At 34.2% G+C, this 13,344-nt stretch overlaps 1 protein-coding gene across 2 annotated transcripts in view; it reads left to right on the top strand.

Annotated features, from left to right (window-relative positions):
• Positions 1 to 1,942: 1,942 nt before the first annotated feature.
• The window catches only part of LOC137649730 (uncharacterized), a 266,258-nt gene continuing 254,856 nt past the window's right edge, over positions 1,943 to 13,344 (top strand). The window contains exon 1 of one of the 2 annotated variants that reach the window (XM_068382684.1): positions 1,943 to 1,998. The gene's annotated coding sequence lies outside the window, so the exon portion shown is untranslated. The remainder of the gene's footprint in view (positions 1,999 to 13,344) is intronic. The other variant, XM_068382685.1, reaches the window with a different exon arrangement.

Raw genomic sequence — 13,344 nt, forward strand, 5'->3', positions numbered from 1 at the left:
GTATTCCAAGTATCATTTGATATCCATGGTTTTCTCCTTGTAACTGCTATGTTCCAAAGCTTCACTTCCAATTGACTGATATATGTTCTTAATATCACACCATTCTTCAATAATGGTCTGCTCTTCGTCTCTTCAAGAGACGAAGAGCAGATGTGTCTGTGTGTATATATATGTGTATATAAATGCATTTATGCACACATATGTATTTGCATATTATTTTTTATAATAATAATAATAATTATTATTATTATTATCATTATCATTATTATTATTAGGTAAGCATCCTGGAAAATAAATAAATAAACAATATGAGAAGTAATGACTAAAGTATATAAGATATCTTAATGATTATTATTATTATTAACATCGATCTGATATATAAACCATAAAGAGAGACTTATCATAAGGTGATCAACGTAAAATTATTCGTGTATATATATATATATATATATATATATATATATATATATATATATATATATATATATATATATATAAATATATATATATATATATATATATATATATATATATATATATATATATATATATATATATATATATATTTATATATATGTATATATATATAAATATCTACATATATATATGTGTATATATATATATATATATATATATATATATATATATATATATATATATATATATATATATATATATATATACATATATATGTGTGTGTATTTTCATATGTGTCTATGAATCGATACAATACATGTCGCTTTGTCGGCAAGTTTAATGTATCGTTAAATCAAGCCAATGTTATATATAGTTTAATGAGATTTGTTTGACGATGATGTGTGTGGAAAACATGTTGTTTGAGGAAAACCAAGGGTTTATATTTTCAGGTAATTAAAGTGTTGTCTTAGTTCTGAAAATTATAATGGCATTGATTATATTAGTCAACTTTGTTTTTCTTTAAATGATGTTGGGAACAAAATTAACAAAGAGGTCATTCTCCTTCAATACCAATGATGGATTTTGCAACGTAGTTATTTAACAGCATGATATTTTCATTTTAATCGATTTGCTGAGGATTTTAGAAAAGCGTTAACCTATCGCTGCCATCCTCTTCAGTTGATGAATATAATGATGAAGCCTACAACGGTGTTGTGCTCACTCATCCCGAAGTTATCTCGTTTCATCAGCCTTTCTCGGATCCTGTTCTTCGCGGGGGATTTAATTAAGAACTGGCAGGCTTAGTGAAGGTCATAAATTCCTAGCAGGCGGCAGGATTGAATATAACCAAAACTTGTGCCCGTCTGATCTTGTGAGCGGCAAAGTTTGTCTGGGCGGGGATTAGAATCTGTCGGAAATAGTTTAGAAGAATGCATATTTCAATGAGCGATTTTCCATTTTCCTTCGGCTGTTCTCGCCTACAGGACTGTGAAAGGCGAATTTTTTCTGTTGGTGAAAGAGTTGCGAATTCGTAATCATTACACATTCCGTTTCATCATCATCATCATCATCATCATCATCATCATCATCATCATCGTAATTTTCCCCAACATTGCGCAGAGGTCATTATCAACACCATCGTTACTGTTATGGCCAAAACGTTTTGGTTGTTGTTTCGAGTGCTGTTGTTATCCCAGCTGATAATGGAAAATATTATCGGCCGATTAAAGGTGAGGTGTTTACTTACCGGCCTAGTAAGAGAGGCCATTCGCACTCAGTGGGAGTTGCCTGTGAACACGACGCCTTCAATGTTAAATTCTAAGATTTTAGACATTCTATAACACCAAGAATGGGCAAGAATTATAGGAATTCCCAAGTGTTTTTTTTTATTTCATTTGTCAATTTAGAGTTTGTATTATCATTAGATTTTTCAATTTATGTAATTTGAACTGCTGTTTAATATTGTAATATGTATTTTTTTACTTTCCCATCCAAATATATTAACCTTTATATCTGAATTTAATTTTTCAGGAAGCCTAAAAAAACTACATATTCCCCACATACCTCGTTAATGAGGAGATTGTAAGTACCATAATTAATGTTCTTTGATGTTTCCTGTTTTGGATTGCACGATAGTCTTTGCAGTTATTAATTCAAATGTCGTAATTTAATTAACACTAACAAAAATACATATTTTCCATGAAAGGCTGCTTCCAATTGCTTGTTCTAATTCTTTCCCTGCCTACCATCGTGCTGCGGAATTCTTGCAAAATCTGAGAAATCCTCTCCTACCGCTATGATTTGGAATTTCCTCCTTGCTTCGATTTTCCCTCATCCACTAATCGACTCAAGTTTTGAGTGGTCCGGTATAGCTTCCTTGTGTATCAGGCAATGTTTTTTGTAACATCCATCATGTTTTTTATCACAGTTTATGACGATGTGAAGTTAATGACCACAATTATGTGAAGTTAGTGACCATGATTATGTGAAGTTATTGACCGTGATTATTGTAACGCCAGTGAACAAATATCAGTAGGAAAGTCAATCCTGTCTAGTCATACTTTTGTTTTCACATAAATGAAATTACATTATACCTTCTAATCAAGGCTTCATAATGTAGAATTCAACCCGTTTTCCCCCTGTCGCACCTTGGCCCTGAATGGATTCCCAGGTCCCAACGTTATGACTATTAGGGCTTGATCCATAAATTCAAATCGGTAATCCTTTCTTATGGTAAAAAATCATTCATCGTATAATCCTTACTATTTTAATGTTTTACAAAGTCACCGTTATAATGTTTATGGTTTTCGAAGTTTTAAAGTAACTTAAATATTATAATGGTGAATTTAGACCAGTCAAACGGCAATTATCTTTTATTAGTGTAACTTTATTTAGTAATTTGACAGTTCTAATTACTGAATAGTTATTAAGTTGTACATTTCTAATCATTGGATTTTTAGTTATACTTTAACATTGACGGCCTTTGAACTTTGTCTTTTTACAGCTGCTTCGTTGTTTCTTCAGTTTTGTTACTTTGAAACTGTGAGTCTATTGGAGTTTCTGAACTCAACGTTCAGAAACTCCAATAGACTCACAGTTTCAAAGTAACAAAACTGAAGAAACAACGAAGCAGCTGTAAAAAGACAAAGTTCAAAGGCCGTCAATGTTCAAGTATAACTAAAAATCCAATGATTAGAAATGTACAACTTAATAACTATTCAGTAATTAGAACTGCCAAATTACTAAATAAAGTTACACGAAAAAAAGATAATTGCCGTTTGACTGGTCTAAATCCACTATATTATACAAGCAAACAATATATAACTTTCTGGAAATTGTCACTAAAAAACCATAATACAAAACTAATATTTATCTCCAGTTGAAGGCAAAATCAGTTACTTTGGAAATTCGATTTCACAATGAAGAAAACCACGATGAGTATACTATTGCTTTTTTTATACATAATATAGAGTAGAGAAAAGACTGTGAAAACTGTATATCTCTCCTGCATTATTATTGGATTAGAATAACCTTTGGTATTTGTGAAACTGAGAGGATTCTACCCATCATATCCTATATCATATCCAATCACGAATTTAATCAGCTTTTCCCTCTTATATTCTGGCAATGATTCATCATCAGTTATGCTCCAAAAAGATTCACTTTAACTTTTATCTAAAATGCCGGATAAGTTTATTTATTAACATTTACTTTCATCTAAAATGCCGGTTAAGATTACAGTAAAAGACTTCCTTTTACCTAGAGTTCCGGCTCAGTTCCCTTTTAAAGACTTTTCCTTTTACATAGAATGCCAGCTCAATCTATTCTTAGAGACTTCCTGTTACCTAAAGACTTTTCCTTTTACTTGAAATATTGGCAAAGGTTACTTTTTAGAGCTTTTACCTTTTATCAAAAATACCACCTAAATTTACTTTTAAGGACTTTTCCTTCAACCTAAAATGCTGATAATGTTTACTTTTAAAGACTTTTCATTCCATCTAAAATGCCAGTAAAGATTACTTTTGAGGACTTTTTATCGAAAATGCCAACAAAGTTTACTTTCAAAGACTTCTCCCTTTATCTTAAATACCGACAAAATTTAATTTCGAAGACTTTTCCTTTTATCTAAAATGACGGCAAAGATTTTTTTCAAAGACTTTTCCTTTTATCTAAAATCCCGGCAAAGTTTACTTTCGAAGGATTTTCCTTTCATCTAACATGCCGGCAAAGTTTACTTACAAAGACTTTTCCTTATATCTAAAATGCCTACAAATTTTCCTTTTAAAGACTTTTCCTTTTATCTGAAATGCTGGCAAAGTTTAGTTTCAAAGACTTTTCTTTTTATATAAAACCAGCAAAGTTTACTTTTGAAGACTTTTCCATCTTTTTAAATTGACAGCAAAGTTTATGTTTGAAGCTTTTTCCTTTTATCTAAAATCTGGCAATGTTTACGTTCGAAGACTTTTCCTTTGATCTAAAATGCCAGCAAAGTTTACTTTCGAAGACTTTCCTTTTTATCTAATATGCCAGCAAAGTTTACAACCGAAGAGTTTTCCTTTTATCTAAAATGCCAGCAAAGTTTACTTTCGAACACTTTTCTGTTTATCTAAAATGCCAGCAAAGTTTACTTTTGAAGATTTTTCCTTTTATCTAAGACGCCGGCAAAGTTTACTTTCGAAGACCTTTCCTTATATCTAAAATCCCGGCAAAATTTACTTTCAAAGACTTTTCTGTTTATCTAAAATACCAGCAAAGATTAGTTTTGAAGATTTTTCCTTTTATCTAAAATGCTGGTGATGTTTACTTTTAAGGGGGCGGCTGGCTAGTGCCGTTTTTTAAGGACAAGACTTTGACATTCATACCACTTAATAAAGTGACTTAGCACATCTCCAAACTGCATAGGATTTTTGCCTCTGACCTTCAGTTTTGCGACGCTAGGGCGATTTATCCTAAAAATGAGGGTTTTTCATATTATATCTCCTCCCTTGATAATTGATATTAAGATCTGGGATTATTACCATATATAATATATAGACTTGATGTAGACCTCCAATCAAATTATTTTTTTTTTTTTTTTTTTTTAAAGTAATTTTTGGCTGGATAGGAATTTTTCCATTATGATGAAAAAATAAACCCTAAAAATCAGGGGAAAAAATTAAGAAAAAAAATATGAAACAAAAGTTGGAAAAAGGGCAACATTTGATTGCTTTATAATGTTTTTCCAAGTTATATACCAAATTTCAGTCTATATATTTTTACAAAGACAAAATTAATAAATTATGATTATTATGAATTTTATATTCCTTTTAGGATATTGATATACCTAAAGATAGTTATTTATCATAATTTGATCATAAATGAAGATCCTTTGCTCAATATCTTGCTCCTTTAGGCGAGACGGTCGCTCCTTCATCATCTCTCTCCTTCACCAACTCGGCTAATTTCGCCGATACTACCCACTTCTGAATTCTTATTAGAGCAAACTTTCTTCCTCCTTATGTTAGCGAGATGTTAAAATTGTCTTTTCCTCTTTGGCATTATGAAATTCTTGCCAAAACTGAGAAAAAAAAAGAAGTAAAAACGAGCGAATGTCAGAGGTCAAACTCAAACGTGTATTCTCTGAAGTTTGTGCTAGGACTGAGGTCCCAAGGGTGTCACAATGTAATTCATCGTCTTGTGACTCATGGAATCTAACAAATGCCATTGCTCACAATTCTTTTTATATTAGAATGTAATAATTATCAAAATTTACGATAACAGAAGAAATACTACATTTTCTTGTAAGTAACAATGTTTTTGGTTTATTGAGTTGCTTTTACTAATTATTCTGTAACTAGGAAAGTAAGAGGAAATTTGACAAAATATTTTGTATACACATTCTCCATTGCCATACAAAGCTCTGAATTTTTCAGGATTTTGTGTTTTTCTTCCTACAGCCCCATATATTGGCATACCGGTCGGCCCCCTTAAAGGGTTTTCCTTTCATCTAAAATGTTGGTATGTTTACTTTCGAAGACTTTTCCTTTTATTTAAAATGCTAGTTAAGTGTACTTTTAAAAGATTTTTTTTTTACCTAAAACGGCTGGAAAGTTTACTTTCATAGACTTTTCTCTTTACATAAAATGCTAGTTCTAAGATTTTCCTCTTACCAAAATGCTGAGAAAGTTTACTTTTACAGACTTTAACTCTAACCTTTATTGACGGATAAATTTACCCTTAGAAGACTTTCTCTTTTTCCTAAAATGCTGGTAAAGTTTATTTTTAAAGACCCTTCCTCTTAACTAAAATGACGGACAAATTTACTTTAAAAGACCTTTTTTCTCTGACCTAAAATGCCGGCATAGTTTACTTCCACAAGACTTCGTTTTATCTAAAATACCAGGAAAATTTACTTTCAGAGACTTCCCCTTTTACCTAAAATTACAGGAAATTTACTTTCAGAGACTTCCCCTTTTACCTAAAATACCAGGAAAATTTACTTTCAGAAATTTTCCCTTTTACCTAAAATGCCGGAAAAGTTGAAATAGGAAAGTTTTTTCCTTTTACATACCCCGCTGACAAAGTTTACTTTCACTTCCCTTTCCTTTTACCTGAAATTCTGGCCAAGTTTACTTTTAAAGACTTTTCCTTTTACCCAAAATACCGTCAAATGTTACCTTTAAAGACCTTTCCTTTTACCCAAAATTTAGGCAAAGTTTTCTTTCAAAGACTTTTCCTTTTATCTAAAATGCCAGCAAGAATTTCTTTCGAAGACTTTTCTTTAAACGTGAAATGCAGGCAGAGTTTAACTTCAATCCCTTTTCCTCTCACCTAAAAGGCTGGCAAAGTTTATTTTCAAGGTCTTTCCCTTTCACCCAAAATTCAGCCAAGTTTATTTTCAAAGACTTCCTTTTACATGAAATGATGGAAAAATGTGCTTTCAATGACTTTTCCTTTTACATGAATGCTAGTAAAGTCTACTTTCTAAGACTTTTCATTTTACCTAAAATGCTGGGAAAATTTACTTATGAAGACATACCCTTTTATCTAAAATGACAGCAAAGTTTACTGTTAAATACTATTCCTTTTACCGAAACTGACAAGAAATTTCATTTTGAATGAATTTTCATTTTTCCTAAAATACCAGGAAAATTTACTTTCAAAGATGTTTCTCTTTACTTGAAATATTGGCAAAGTTTACTTTCAAAGCATTTTCCATTTATCTAAAAAGCCATCAAACTTTACTTTTGAATATTTTTCCTTCCACTTAAATTGCTGGCAAAGTTGATTTCAAATGATTTTCCTTATACCTAAAATACCGGCAAAATTTGTTTTAAAAGAATTGTCCTTTTACCTAAAATGCTAGCAAAGTTTACTTTCAGACTTTTCATTTATCTAAAATCCAGCAAATTTTAATTTCAGAGACTTTTCCTTTGACCTAGAATTCCAGTAAACTTTACTTTCAACGACTTTTCCTTTTACCTATAATGCCGGCAAAATTTTATTTTTCACTTTTCCTTTTACCTAAAATTCGGCAAAGTTTCCTTCAAGGACTTTTCCTTTTACTTAAAGTACTGGCAAGGTTTATTTTGAAAGACTATTCTTTTTACCTAAAATGCTGTCAAAAGTTTACTTTCAGACTTTTCCTTTCACCTAAATTGCCGGCAAAGTCTAATTTCATAGACTTTTTTTTTTTTATCTAAAATCAGGGCAGACATATCCTATTATCTACAATGCTAGCTAAGTTTACTCTCAAACACTTTTCCTCTTACCTAAAATACCCGAAAATTTTGCTTCTAAAGAAATTTTCTTTTACCTAATATGACAGTAAAGTTTAATTCCAGAGACTTATTCTTTTACCTAAAATGCCGCCAAAGTTTACTTCCAAATATTTTTGCTTACACCTAAAGTGCTGGCAAAGTTTATTTTCAAATACTTTTCCTTTTACCTAAAATGCTGGCAATGTTTACTCTCACAATTTTCCTTTTACCTGAAATGCCAGCAAAGTTTACTTTCAAAGACTTTTACTTATAAAGACATTTTCTCTTATCTAAAAGGCCAGCTATGTTTACTTTCAAAACATTTTCCTTTTACCTAAAATGCCGGCAAAAGTTTACTTACAAAGATTTTTTCCTTCACCTAAAATACCTGGAAAATTTACCTGTAACGTTTTCTTTTACCTAAAATGCCCGCATAGTTTACTTCCAAAGATTTATTCTTTCACCAAACATGCCGGCAAAGTTTATTTCCAAAGGCTTTTCCTTCTACCAAAAATGCCCGCTAAGTTTACTCTTTAAGACAAAACTCGTTGCGTATTTATATAACATTCGAAAAAATGCTGTTTCTTTATTTGAATCTAACATATATCTCTGTTTTCTTTTCTTCCCATAGTTAGGTGTCATCCTATTTGATTTGTAAAACGTATATACGTATTCATACTATACATATGTGTGTATTCATATATAAGCTTATATCTAGATAAGCTACACACATATATCAAGATTGAAGATACAAGGGGATATTTATAAAATTAATTTCGATATTAATAGATATTTGTGGCTTATCATCACCGCCAAAAAGGTATTGCGATCAAGTTGGTTTATTTGTCTGTCTGTGGACATTTGCTTGTGGACAGGATTGTATCAAAATTACTTGAAGAATTTTGATGGAATTTTCAACGATGATAGACCTTAGGACATGGATGGCCCCATTAAATTTTGGAGCTGATACAGATCCAGATCTGGACTTTAGATCAGGATTTGCATTTTCATGCACCTGTGGACAGGATTACGTCAAAACTACTTGACGGAATTTGACAAAATTTCCACAACAGATAGATTTTAGGTCACCAAATTTTGGAGATGGTGCGGATTCGATTCTGGATCTGGATTCTAGATCCAAATTTGCATTTTTCACCATTTTAGAGTTAACTTCAAGATTACTTGGCGGATAATGACGAAATTTTCACCATTTTTGGAGATGATCCGGGTCCGGATCCGGATTCTAGGTTCGGATGGGCATTTTCACCATTTTAAAGATATCAAAAGTACTTGAAGGATTTTGACGAAATTTTCAACACAGATCTTAGGTCATGAAAGATTCAATTGAATTTTTGGAAATGATCCGGATCCAGATCAGGATTTGCAATTTGGCTATTTTAAAGATAACGTCAAAACAAATGGAAGGATTCCTACAAAATTTTCTCCCCATATAGATCTTAGGTCATGGACAACCCCAACGAAATTGGGAGATGATCTGGATCGGGATCCGGATTCTAGATTCCTAGGACAAAGATGGGTGGAGTTAAAAGAAATAGTCTCGCTTTGTGTTAGTACGCACCCGAGAGAGAGCAATCCTTGGCAAACCTTACGCTCATAGGTCAACACCCAATTTTCCAAATCTTGGTCCTAGAATCTTATGAAAGTACGCAAGTCTTATACAAGCGCCTCCAGGGATGCGTGGGGCAGAAGAGAAACAGCCGTCCTGTGAAAGAACCAAAGTGACCCCCCTTCCTCTCTCTAAGTGTCTCTAATGTGTCCTCTTCAAAGTGATTTTGTACCCCAGCATATATCGTGTGTAGTGAGTTAAAACGTTGCTGTGAATTCAGTGGGTGATTTTAGATTTATTTTGTTGTGGTGAGTGATGGGCATTGTGCAAATTGTTGTAACTAGCCCAGTGACTGTTCCGAAAACAAGTGAAGTTAGTAAGTTTATCAGTTACTTTATGTAAGATTTTAAAAGTTTAAGCATTAGAGTGTAATTATTTCTTTTGTCTTAGTCTAAGGTTTATTCAGATTTGCTATTTTGAGTCAAGTGATTATATAATTTTCAGAGTGTAATTATTTCTCTTTTCTTAGTCTAAGGTTTCATTCAGATTTAATATTTCCAGTCAAGGGATTATATGATTTTCAGTGTAACATTGCTTTTCTCTTGATTTAAGTTTTGTTCAGACCTAATACTTCGAGTGATTTTTTTTAATGTAAATTCTTTTCAAAGTGTTGTAATTTATATAGAATATATTTATTTTTGTAGAATGTATCATTACAATCACCATTGTTTATTTCATACCCGCTCATATCATGTTATTGAATCGAAGTAAGAGGTGGTTTTAAATAATTCTTAAGAAAAATTATCCCGTTTTGTTTTGAGTGTAATTAAGAGAGCTTGAAATATTCAGTGTTTTATATATTGCTGTCTGGGAATTATATAATTGTTTCAGAGTTTGGGTATTAATATTTTCATGTGTAACAGATTTAATGTAAAAACAAACAGGTAAGTTTGGAACTCGAGAAGGTTGTGTAGCTTGCCAGTTGTAATATATATAATACAATATGTTTTTATTCCAAGGCACGGGACCATAGTATTATACATTTTTGGTGCCCAGACCCTTGGGATCAAGAGAGTTTATTTTGAATATTGGTGATAACAGGGCCGTGTTTGGATTAAAGGTTTAAACAGTAGTATCGATAGGATTTTGTATATTGCTAGTATATGTTTTTTTTCCTGAGAGGTATTAGATATTGTTAAAGTAAAATATGGTACAGTTTAATATCCAAGAGTTTTTGAATAACCCAAATGTTCAGGAACTGTCAGAATCTGATGTAACTAAAGCTCAAAGACTCTATTTTAATGGCATGTGGTGGACATGCAACGAGTGGAATGATTAAAGCCCAAATCAAGTTTCTATCCTTAAAAGTGTTGATAAACTCGGGAAAGTTGTTGGAAGAAAATATTATAGCAGCTCCTGAACTGTTGGAGGAAGCTGAGGAAGAATTCGTATCGAAGCAAGGACCAGTTGACCCACAAACTGAAGGCATGAAAGCATAAAGGGAAGTTGAGGCTGAGATTCGACAAAGTGCAGCTGAGGACAATGTGATCAAGCAGAAAATGATGGCAAGAGAGAAGGAAAGGGAAGCAAGACAAGAAGAAGAAGAGAGGGAAGAAGCACGAAATGCGAAGGAATTGGAGGTAAGACAGGTAGAAAGAGAGGCGGAACGGGAAGAAAACGAATGGAAAGAAGCCAGAGAAGTCGCAAGACATAAAAGGAGAATGGGAGAAAAGAGAGAGAACAAGAAGAAAAGGAGAAGGAAGAGGCAATAGGGATTGCACACTATGCGAAGGAGTTGGAGCTGTTGAATGCTCGTGCAAAGTCGGCAACGGAGATAGAGGCGACCCCTGCTATGCATGATCCCGTGTTTAATATGTGAAGGCCCAGAGGTTAATTCCAAAGTTCACAGAGGAGGCTCCTGATGAATTCTTCGATCATTTTAAAACTGTCGCATCGACGATGCAATGGCCTGAAGATAAACGGTCTGCGCTGCTGTAGAATGTATAGATTGGTAAAGGCCGCAGTGCATACCTGTCTTTATCTTAGGACTAGAGGAGGGAGTATCAAGAAGTGAAGAGGACCGTTCTGTAAGTGTATCAGATGACCCCCGACTGTTATAATGAAAGGTTCCTAAGTTTGAGAAAGGACGAGAAAATTACTTTCCTGGATTACGCTTTCAAGGTACAACAATGTTTTAAGAGATGGACAGAGGCTGCAACGTGAGGGAGATGGCTGATTCAGAAGAATTGATTGTACTAGAACAATACCTACGAGGAATTCATGAACATATTCGAACCTACTTGAGAGAGAGAGAGGTGAAGAAACTTGATAAAGCGCTTTGCTGAGTGAAGATTATAATATTATCAGTCGTAAACCCTCCTTGGGCATGAAGTTTCAACCCTCGCTCCAACCAAATGTCAAGTATTCGCCGAACCACAAAAACAAGTTCAGTAATAACTACATGAACAATTCCAACAGTTACAGCCTATGTAGCACTGGTACTGCTCCTAAGCAAAATGTGATAGTACCACAGCAAAAATCATCGAATCATCTTCCTTCAGGTATCGTAAAAGACGTGCAGAACGTTAATATTGCCTGTTTTAAGTGTGGCAAGAGAGGCCATATCAGTAAAGAATGTTAACCGAACCAACCGAAAGCAGTCACTCAAGTGATTAAGGATAATTTAACTTCACAGAAAATGGAGACGAAGAAACAATCATAAAGATTGAAGAGAAAAAAAATAGGACCAACATTTACACGACGAACAGGACAAACCCAATGAGCATGGATACCTTTAAACCATATATTTATGAAAGTATGTTAGCAGCAATAGATGGGAGTGAGCGAACCCCGGTCAGGATATTGCGCGACACAGGTTGTAACCATGGTGGGGTGGTACAAGGAGTACACCCGTTGGAGGAACAGTCTCTCACAGGAGGCTCGGTAATTTTGAAGGGAATAGAAGTTGAAGAGGTTACCCCTATTGGCCGTTTGGAACTGTCATTCGAGTTGGTGGCAGGTAATTTTGACTTTGCTGTGAAGAATTCATTGGTTATCAAAGGGGTAGACGTCCTGCTGGGTAATGAGGCTGATGGAGCACCGTTTGTGCCATGTCCCATTGTAACGGAGAAACCACTGAAGTACAGTCCTACGACTGAACTCGAGAAGGACTACCCATATCTGTTTCCCAGTTGTGTGATGACTAGGAGTATGACAAAAAACTTGGATGAAAAAGAAGAAAATGAAATCAAAGGAACAATGAACTTGGTGGATATGTTTTCCAAAAAAAGAGGATTCCCTTGGTAGCACGCAAGAAGAGAACTCCAGAGTAAGCCCGAGCGGAGAGGAACGACAGATGAGTGGATGAGAGGACAAAGAAGAAATGGACCTGAAAGAAATAGAAAACTCAGCGTTAGAAGTAAGACAAGTGAGTAGAAAACGGCTGATAGGATTGCAATGGAAAGATGCAACGTTAACAGAGTTATTGTACCATGTGGTGGACGAGATGGAGGCACAGCAGTCGCCGACCTGTTATTATCTTAAGGATGGGTTGCTAATAAGGAAGCATAGACCTGCCGATATCCCTGGAAATGCCGAATGGGTGATATACCGTCAGATATTGATTCCCACACCGTTGAGAAGACAGGTGATCATGGTAGCGTCTGAAATGGGACATATGGAGATAAGGAAGACGACGGAGAAGATCATGAAACCCTTTTTCTGGCCTGGCATGCATAAGGATGTGAGCCAGTTTTGCCATGCATGTCACATATGTCAGATGGCTGGAAAGCCAAACGAGTACACTAAGAAAGCTCCCTTACCCTTGATAGAAGTATGAGGAGAACCCTTCAGCAAAGGACCAAATACAATGTTGGCAGGATAAGGGATGGATCGTAAGGAAACAGAAGGAGAAAATGTAAAGGACTTGAGGAAAAGTTTCGGTGAGATAAGGAAATTTTCCTTAGAAGACTTGAAAACGAGTCAAGGACGAGCGAAGAGAAGGTATGGTATGTGAAGTACGAACAGACAGGTTATGGTAGGACATCAGGTATTGGTCTATTCATCGAAATGGAGATTCTCTATCGCCAACGAGTTCCGAGAACCATTCCGGATTTTGGAGGA

Source organism: Palaemon carinicauda, chromosome 11 (genome assembly GCF_036898095.1).
Source record: "Palaemon carinicauda isolate YSFRI2023 chromosome 11, ASM3689809v2, whole genome shotgun sequence".
Classification (NCBI taxonomy): domain Eukaryota; kingdom Metazoa; phylum Arthropoda; class Malacostraca; order Decapoda; family Palaemonidae; genus Palaemon; species Palaemon carinicauda.